Source organism: Schistocerca cancellata, chromosome 2 (assembly GCF_023864275.1).
Source record: "Schistocerca cancellata isolate TAMUIC-IGC-003103 chromosome 2, iqSchCanc2.1, whole genome shotgun sequence".
NCBI classification, from domain to species: Eukaryota; Metazoa; Arthropoda; class Insecta; order Orthoptera; family Acrididae; genus Schistocerca; species Schistocerca cancellata.
Window position 1 is genome coordinate 176,497,696 of NC_064627.1, and position 8,717 is coordinate 176,506,412.

General features: G+C 45.7%; 1 pseudogene; it reads left to right on the plus strand.

The window, feature by feature from the left end:
- Positions 1-7,961: 7,961 nt before the first annotated feature.
- On the plus strand, positions 7,962-8,078 carry LOC126163861 (5S ribosomal RNA; annotated as a pseudogene).
- Positions 8,079-8,717: the final 639 nt, after the last annotated feature.

Sequence of the window (8,717 nt, forward strand, 5' to 3'; positions counted from 1 at the left end):
TGACGCATGGTGCAGGGAATGCAAGTGAATCTCAATGTAGACAAGCGTAATGTGCTGCGAATGCATAGAAAGAAAGATCCTTTATCATTTAGCTACAATATAGCAGGTCAGCAACTGGAAGCAGTTAATTCCATAAATTATCTGGGAGTAGGCATTAGGAGTGATTTAAAATGGAATGGCCATATAAAATTAATTGTCGGTAAAGCAGATGCCAGACTGAGATTCATTGGAAGAATCCTAAGGAAATGCAGTCCGAAAACAAAGGAGGTAGGTTACAGAACACTTGATCGCCCACTGCTTGAATACTACTCACCGGTGTGGGATCCGTACCAGATAGGGTTGATAGAAGAGATAGAGAAGATCCAACGGAGAGCAGCGCGCTTCATTACAGGATCATTTAGTAATCGCGAAAGAGTTACGGAGATGATAGATAGACTCCAGTGGCCGGCCGAAGTAGCCGTGCGGTTAAAGGCGCTGCAGTCTGGAACCGCAAGACCGCTACGGTCGCAGGTTCGAATCCTGCCTCGGGCATGGATGTTTGTGATGTCCTTAGGTTAGTTAGGTTTAACTAGTTCTAAGTTCTAGGGAACTAATGACCTCAGAAGTTGAGTCCCATAGTGCTCAGAGCCATTTTTGAGACTCCAGTGGAAGACTCTGCAAGAGAGACGCTCAGTAGCTCGGTACGGGATTTTGTTGAAGTTTCGAGAACATACCTTCACCGAGGAGTCAAGCAGTATATTGTTCCCTCCTACGTATATTTCGCGAAGAGACCATGAAGATAAAATCAGAGATATTAGAGCCCACACGGAGGCACACCGACAATCTTTCTTTCCACGAACAATACGAGACTGGAATAGAAGGGAGAACCGATAGAGGTACTTAAAGTACCCTCCGCCACACACCGTCAGGTGGCTTGCGGAGTATAGATGTAGATGTGGATGTAGATGTAGAATGTATGTTTCAAATATTAAGAACCAACAATACGAAGAGAACTGATTCCATCTGAGCCGATGATTCTAATTTAAAAACGCCAACAAGAAACTACGCCTGTGACACAATTCCCCAATGGTTGAGAAAATGAGAAATGTGACGTAACGAAGAGATGAGTATGTCATCGCAAAACGAGAAGGCAAAACAGGCAAAGTTTCTCGCTAAATTTTATTTCTGGTTGAACGCCGTCAGGGGTCTGTGCGTGACAGGGGCACGAAACGAAACCAAACTCGCGTTACGCAGATGCTGCCAAGAGCAGAGTAAGAAAGTTGCCGGAAATAAGAACTGAGTTCTCTCCGTCCCGTCGGGACCAGATACTTCCCGTGTTGGGCGTGTCTGTCGGCTTCAAGGTCAGAGCTCCGACATCGCTCTCAAGTGTCCATTAACATTTATGAACTAATTAGCACTTTGCATGCGCTCAGCAACATGGCTCTCTCGCAGCGCGTAGAGCGGTGCCTAGTGGAATGCATCACAGTTAAGCCTCGTGTTTCTTGGCGTGAGATTGCAGTAAACGTACTTGGTGGCTCCCAAACAGGTGCTTTTGTCTTCTGGGGTGTCCGCCTATAAGGAGCAATGAATGTTTTTAGATGATAACTCCGGTCCTATTATCCTTGTTAGATTCGTTACATGCTGTCTGTTGGCGTCTAACGTCCGAAAATGAAAGGGTGGCAACGCTCGAAAGACGCACGGCTGGAATTTAATCTCACAGTCGGTTCCGCCTTCACTGATATGTATAGGGATGAGTAGTGCTTGCCGGCCGCTGTGAACGAGCAGTTCTACGCGCTTCAGTCCGGAACCGCGCTGCTGCTACGGTCGCAGGTTCGAAACCTGCCTCGGGTGTGGATGTGTGTGATGTTCTTAGGTTAGTTAGGTTTAAGTAGGTCCAAGTCTAGGGGACCGATGACCTCAGATATTAAGTCCCATAGCGCTCACAGCCATTTGAACCATTTGAGTAGTGCTTATATACTGTGACATCTTCCGTGGTATCGGAATGTTGTCGACAATATATAGGATGTAACGGGTTATCCTGCCTCAACACAAGCGCTGAAGGAAAAGTTTGATGGAACTTGCCACAAAAATGTTGAAGTAGGGTAACTCGACGGTGCGGAAATTACATGAGGTAGAACATGATGCCTAGCGGAATGGAATTTCAGCTATTACACCAGAGAAGCAGAAGCAAAATGCAGAAAACAAATATCCCATTTACAACATGATAAACCAATTTGTGCGATGTTATCAACAATACAAATAAATAACAATTTCGATAAAATGTCAAGGCTATTGTTGTGTAATTGGACTGCAAGGAAATTCCGAAAAAAATGACAGATAAACGAATCATTATGTCTACTCGAGATGACATTTTTAGAAAAGGGCATACAACGTTATTTTTTTTTTTCAAAACAAAAAGCATCAGCACTATTCGTCAAGCGGCCATTTGTTTAATGACCTGAAATATGGATTCAGACACATTACGCTGTGAATAAACGTTGTCATAATCGCAGTGTACGACGAGTATGGTTCGTGGAGTGGAACGTGCCCATTGAGATGGGGCATCATTTTACGTCACAAGCAGAACTGTGGAGCCGCCATATTGTATGGCGTTAAACATTCTATTTCGTGGGTTTTCTTTCTCACAGAGTACGTGATAGGAATATAAGCTGTTTCAACGCAATAGCAAATTGAAGAAGTCTCGAAAACTCATCGTTTTAGTTACGATTCGTTATAGTAAAATGACAGGAAACTGCATATCGGCATGGAACAGCTTCTTGTAGTTGATGATTTATATTGTTGTATCTTGTATGCTATAAAAGTGTATCGTTTCAGTGCTACTGCACAATGATTTATCACAAGCGCGTCTTTTTGGTACCACCTGCATATGAAATATGTAGTCACAGTCTTTACACGGCCTGTACAATATACGGTCGACTATACAGGATGTCGAAAGAAAAGTCGATGTTATTTATAATAAATAATGTATTTGGAGCTTTCTTGTTGCAAAGGCCAGCGACTGGAAAGTTTCCCCAGTGGTCATAAGTCTTCACGTGACTGTCAGTCTATGAAAGTAAACACAAGTTACGCACTGGAAGTTTTTGCTGTTATCAAAATTTCTGTAATATATATATATCTATCTCTAGCTTTAAGGACTCACTCATGTTTGTATCTTCCCAGTAAATATTTCTTTCGATAATGGTGCACTGCTTCGAAAAACACGTCTCTTCCATTCGAATGAAATTACGAAACGAATCTCGATCTTGAAATCTATGTGATCAAGTACATTAAAGCAGAGTATCGGTAGTCAATGCAACATCGAGAATGGGGATATTATGCATGCACTAACGTTAAACTCTACACCTTTACTATATCCAACTTCAAACCGAAAATGGGATGAAAACTGAAATGATTTAACGAATAACATCAACTAGTTGGATACCTCACATCGCTGTGTAGTACTGCGTAGTGTTCCTCTACCAATAATTCACTATCCAAGCCATCGTCGGATCCAAATCTGCTTCGCGATTTCCTCCGCTCTTATTCGACAATCGCTAACCGAGTTATCGCACCTATTTTAGGCGTGTGTGTGTTTGTAAAGAAACTATGTACACTACTGGCTATTAAACTTGCTACACCAAGAAGAAATGCAGATGATAAACGGGTATTCATTGGACAAATATATTATACTTCAACTGACATGTGATTACATTTTCACGCAGTTTGGGTGCATAGATCCTGATAAATCAGTACCCACAACAACCACCTCTGGCCGTAATAACGGGCCTGATACGCCTGGGCATTGAGTCAAACAGAGCTTGGATGGCGTGTACAGGTACAACTCATGCAGCTTCAACACCATACCACAGTTCATCAAGAGTAGTGATTGGCGTATTGTGACAAGTTGAACGGCCACCATTGACCAGACGTTTTCAATTAGTGAGAGATCTGGAGAATATGCTGGCCAGGGCAGCAGTCCAACATTTTCTGTGTCCAGAAAGCCCATACCATCACGCCGGGTGATACGCCAGTATGGCGATGACTAATACACGCTTCCAATGTGCGTTCATCGCGATGTCGCCAAACACGGATGCGACCATCATGATGCTGTAAACAGAACCTGGATTTATCAAAAAAATAAAAAAATGACGTTTTGACATTTGTGCACCCAAGTTCGTCTTCGAGTACACCATCGCAGGCGCTCGTGTCTGTGGTACAGCGTGAAGGGTAACCGCGGCCACGGTTTCCGAGCTGATAGTCCATGCTGCTGCAAACATCGTCGAACTGTTCGTGCAGATGGTTGTTGTCTTGCAAACGTCCCCATCTGTTGACTCAGGGATCGAGGCGTGGCTGCACGATCAGTTACAGCCATGCGGATAGGATTACCCTGCTGAACCCGTTCCGTATTACCCTGCTGAACCCACCGATTCCATATTATGCAAACAGTCTTTTGATCTCGACCAACGCGAGCAGCAATGTCGCGATACGATAAACCGCAATCGCGATAGGCTACAATCCGACCTTCATCAAAGTCTGAAACGTGATGGTACGCTTTTCTCCTCCTTACACGAGGCATCACAACAACGTTTCACCAGGCAACGCCGGTCAACTGCTGTTTGTGTGTGAGAAATCGGTTGGAAACTTCCCTCATGTCAGCACGTTGTAGGTGTCGCCACCGGCGCCAACCTTGTGTGAATGCTCTGAAAAGCTAATCATTTGCATATCACAGCATCTTGTTCCTGTCGGTAAAATTGCGCGTCTGTAGCACGTCATCTTCGTGGTGTAGCAATTTTAATGGCCAGTAGTGTAGTTTGTGAGCCAAAGAAGGCTGATAACGGCCGCCGGAGAGCGAACATCTTTCGTGAGGTCGGATGTGTCTTCCGCGTCCATGTGAACATTAACTGCTACGTCACGTTTTAGGATGGCCTTCTACTACTGGACTGTACGCCGTTACTCCATGCCTTCCCTGCTTCTCGTGCGTAAACACGACGCTGCTGTCGCCGACTTGCTCAGGTCTTCAGCTCGCTTTGCCAGGTTAATATACCGCAAGTAAACAAACACGCATGCGTGACAGAGAGAAGCCAACAGGCTAAGGCAGTGACAGATTGTCGAGGAAGCCTTCGGAGCGTGGCGTATGCCACTGTTCTGAGCAACACCTTGGCCAGAGCAATCGCTTTGCTGACAACTGGTCACCACTTGAAAGAACAGTGCCGGGCGTGGGAAGCGAGCGTACAGCGTTAGCCGAGGTCGCCAAGGCAAACAGAACGTCAACAAAGGCGCCGCGGTCCTACTGCGCATGCGCTACCGTGGCCTCTGTGATCAGTTGCCGGAGCCACGCCGTGCCGACCCGAGCAAAATCTCTCTCTCTTTCTTTCTCTCTCTCTCTCTCTCTCTCTCTCTTCCCACGGGGCTCTCTTGCGCCACCTGCACCTCCCCGTCCCAAAAGGTCAATTGCTCAATACCTGCGGAACCCTTCACTGGAATCCCATGGAGCAGGCGGCTGCAAATGCGTGTGCAGTTTGATAGCTAACGGAACTGCCAGCCCGTTCCCACCATCATTGTGGTCACTGTCTTCGGACTCCACACACGCGGCGTTTCAGAAAATAAAAATAAAAAAAGTGAAGCACCCAGAACGAGAGAAGGAAAGGAATGAAACTTCACGGGCTGAGTGGGTATGAAACGTTATTTCAGTGATTAAAAAATCAAATCACATTTACAAAGAACTTTGCAGTATGAGTCCACTTATCAATACGACGTTGGACCTCTTCTGGCCCGAGTGCATGAACCGACGAGGGGATCACGGCAAGTGCCATCACGCAATTTCACAGGAGCTTCGCTCAGTGGGAGAGTGGTCAAAATAAGCGAACATGTGTCTCTGGTTATCTGTAAATAGACGACCGTTTCTGCGAAAACGACGGTCAAAGGTTTCGAGGTATTTTTGAGGTATGTATGTGCCTTTTCCCACACAGAGTACTATGGGACTTAATATCTGAGCTCATCAGTCCCCTAGAACTTAGAACTACTTAAACCTAACTAACGTAAGGACATCACACGTCCATGCCCGAGGCAGGATTCGAACCTGCGACCGTTGCGGTTGCGCGGTTCCAGACTGAAGCGCCTAGAACCGCTTGGCCACACAGTATCCTCACACAAAATTGTGGCTCAGTGGTTAACGTCATGGGCTCTTGATTTTGCGTTCGAAACCCGATTTCTTTATTTTATTGTTTTCATTTACCTGCCCATGTACGTAGAAGGCTACTACACGAATATTTCTTATCATATTAAGGGATACAAGGGCGTTTTATTAACTGTAAAATTACAACTGGTCTTCACAATTGTCATACATTTATTATATATGTGTGAATGGTACACTGAGTGGTTACAACTTTTTTAAATTCTCATATTCTGATATTTTATTCTCGTATCAATTCTTATATTAATTTTTATTCTTCAGGAAGATTTGGTGCGAATAAAGAGAACGTCATATCAATATAAAGTGGGGAAAGTCGTGTAGTAATCTTATACAGTCAATAGGTATATAAATGAAAAACAAAAATAAAAGTAATAATCGGATTTCGAATTTGGAGGGAAAAATTAAGAAGCCGCCACATAAACACTGTAGCACCATTTCGTCTGAGGATATCTCCCGGTAAAAGGTACATAAGGCACCCGAAAATACCTTGAAAACTTCGACCATCTTTTTTTCAGAAACACGCCATGACGCTAAAAGTAACACCGCTATGACTCTCCAAAACTTCGGATGAAAGGGACTTATCACCAGGTCACAGCCACACTCTACAGCAATGCCCATCCGGGGTAGCACGGAGTCACGCAATGCAAGGCAATTCAATAGCAGCCGTGCTTGCCGGCTGCGGCAACACTCCAAGCGCCACCGGTTGTGTTGTGGAGCTGGTAATCCTCTAGTCCGGTTCCAGATGGTCTCCGACCTATATTACAGAATGACACAGAATGCTGCGTGCAACGTACCTTTCACAACCTACCAAAGACCTGTCAAATGCTTAACGAGCAAAATCGCTGCTGTATTGCATTTCAAAGGTGGACCAACAACAACACGCTATTATGGAAGTGGTCATAATGTGTTGTCTCATCAGTGTTGGGAACAACCGTGGGGCCGTAAATAAGCCACATTAACCGCCATTACTAGACGGATTGAACGAATTCTGCTGCCTTGGATGCAAAATAATACATGAAACACGCAACATGGTGGATACAATAATCTGATTAGCATAAAAAGGGCACAGTCTATTTGAATCCGTCCTCGGTCTTCATTTGAGAGAGACATTACTGGGAAGGCGCGCCTGGAAAACAGATTTATGGAGATGAATCCTGCAGTGTAGCAGAACCAGGAAATAAGAGCATCGAAGATTTAAGATGTGATATTTATTACAGGAGGCTGATAATTAAATTAACTGAATAAATACGAATTGAGGTGGTCTTCTGCAGATTCGGCGGGTAAAGGAGTGTGCGGAAAACAGAAACAAGAAGAACGGACAGGATGAAAGAGCGTATGTTCAGACAACGCGGACTAACTCAGATGGTACTGGAGGAGGAGGAGGAGGATATTAGTGTTTAACGTCCCGTCGACAACGAGGTCATTAGAGACGGAGCGCAAGCTCGGGTTAGGGAAGGATGGCGAAGGAAATCGGCCGTGCCCTTTCAAAGGAACCATCCCGGCATTTGCCTGAAGCGATTTAGGGAAATCACGGAAAACCTAAATCAGGATGGCCGGAGACGGGATTGAACCGTCGTCCTCCCGAATGCGAGTCCAGTGTGCTAACCACTGCGCCACCTCGCTCGGTAGATGGTACTGGAGGGAGTCGTTGAGACCAAAACCTGTAGGAGAAGCCAGAGATTGGAATTTATGAAACAAATTATGAAGAGGTTGGCATAGATAAAGAAGTCTTGGTAAGCCGCATCAAAGCAGTTAGAAGAATAATGAAGAAGCTTTTAGCGCGATAAAGGGCAACGGCCTTGCCGCAGTGGATACACCTGTTCCCGTCAGATCACCGAAGTTAAGCGCTGTCGGGCGTGGCCGGCACTTGGATGGGTGACCATCCAGCCGCCATGCGCTGTTGCCATTTTTCGGGGTGCACTCAGCCTCGTGATGCCAATTGAGGAGCTACTCGACCGAATAGTAGCGGCTCCGGTCAAGAAAACCATCATAACGACCGGGAGAGCGGTGTGCTGACCACACGCCCCTCCTATCCGCATCCGCAACTGAGGATGACACGGCGGTCGGATGGTCCCGATGGGCCACTTGTGGCCTGCAGACGGAGTGCTTACACAGAATGCTGGAGGGTTCTTGTTCTCGGATGGTAGGCGCAGATGTAAAGACGTTACGGTGTGCTTGGTGCGTAATACGGCGATTCCCAGTTCTGGTGGCCCGACGTGCTCGAATAGAACCTTGAAGAAGAGTATGCATGCCCCAGAGGCATAGTTATTGCACTGTTCCACCATCTGACCACACTGAGATCCACAATGAGACCCATTTCAAATTCCGTCGGGAGTTGGTAACACTGTCTCACAAAGTTCGCCCCATCTTCGTGTCCCTTAAAGTGGTTACTCAACATACACTGAAGGGCCAAAGAAACTGGTATAGGCATGCGTATTCAAATACAGAGATATGTAAACAGGCAGGCTACGGCGCTGCGGTCGGAAACGCCTAAGCCGTTGTTAGATCGGTTACTGCTGCTACAATGGCAGTTTGTGAAGATTAA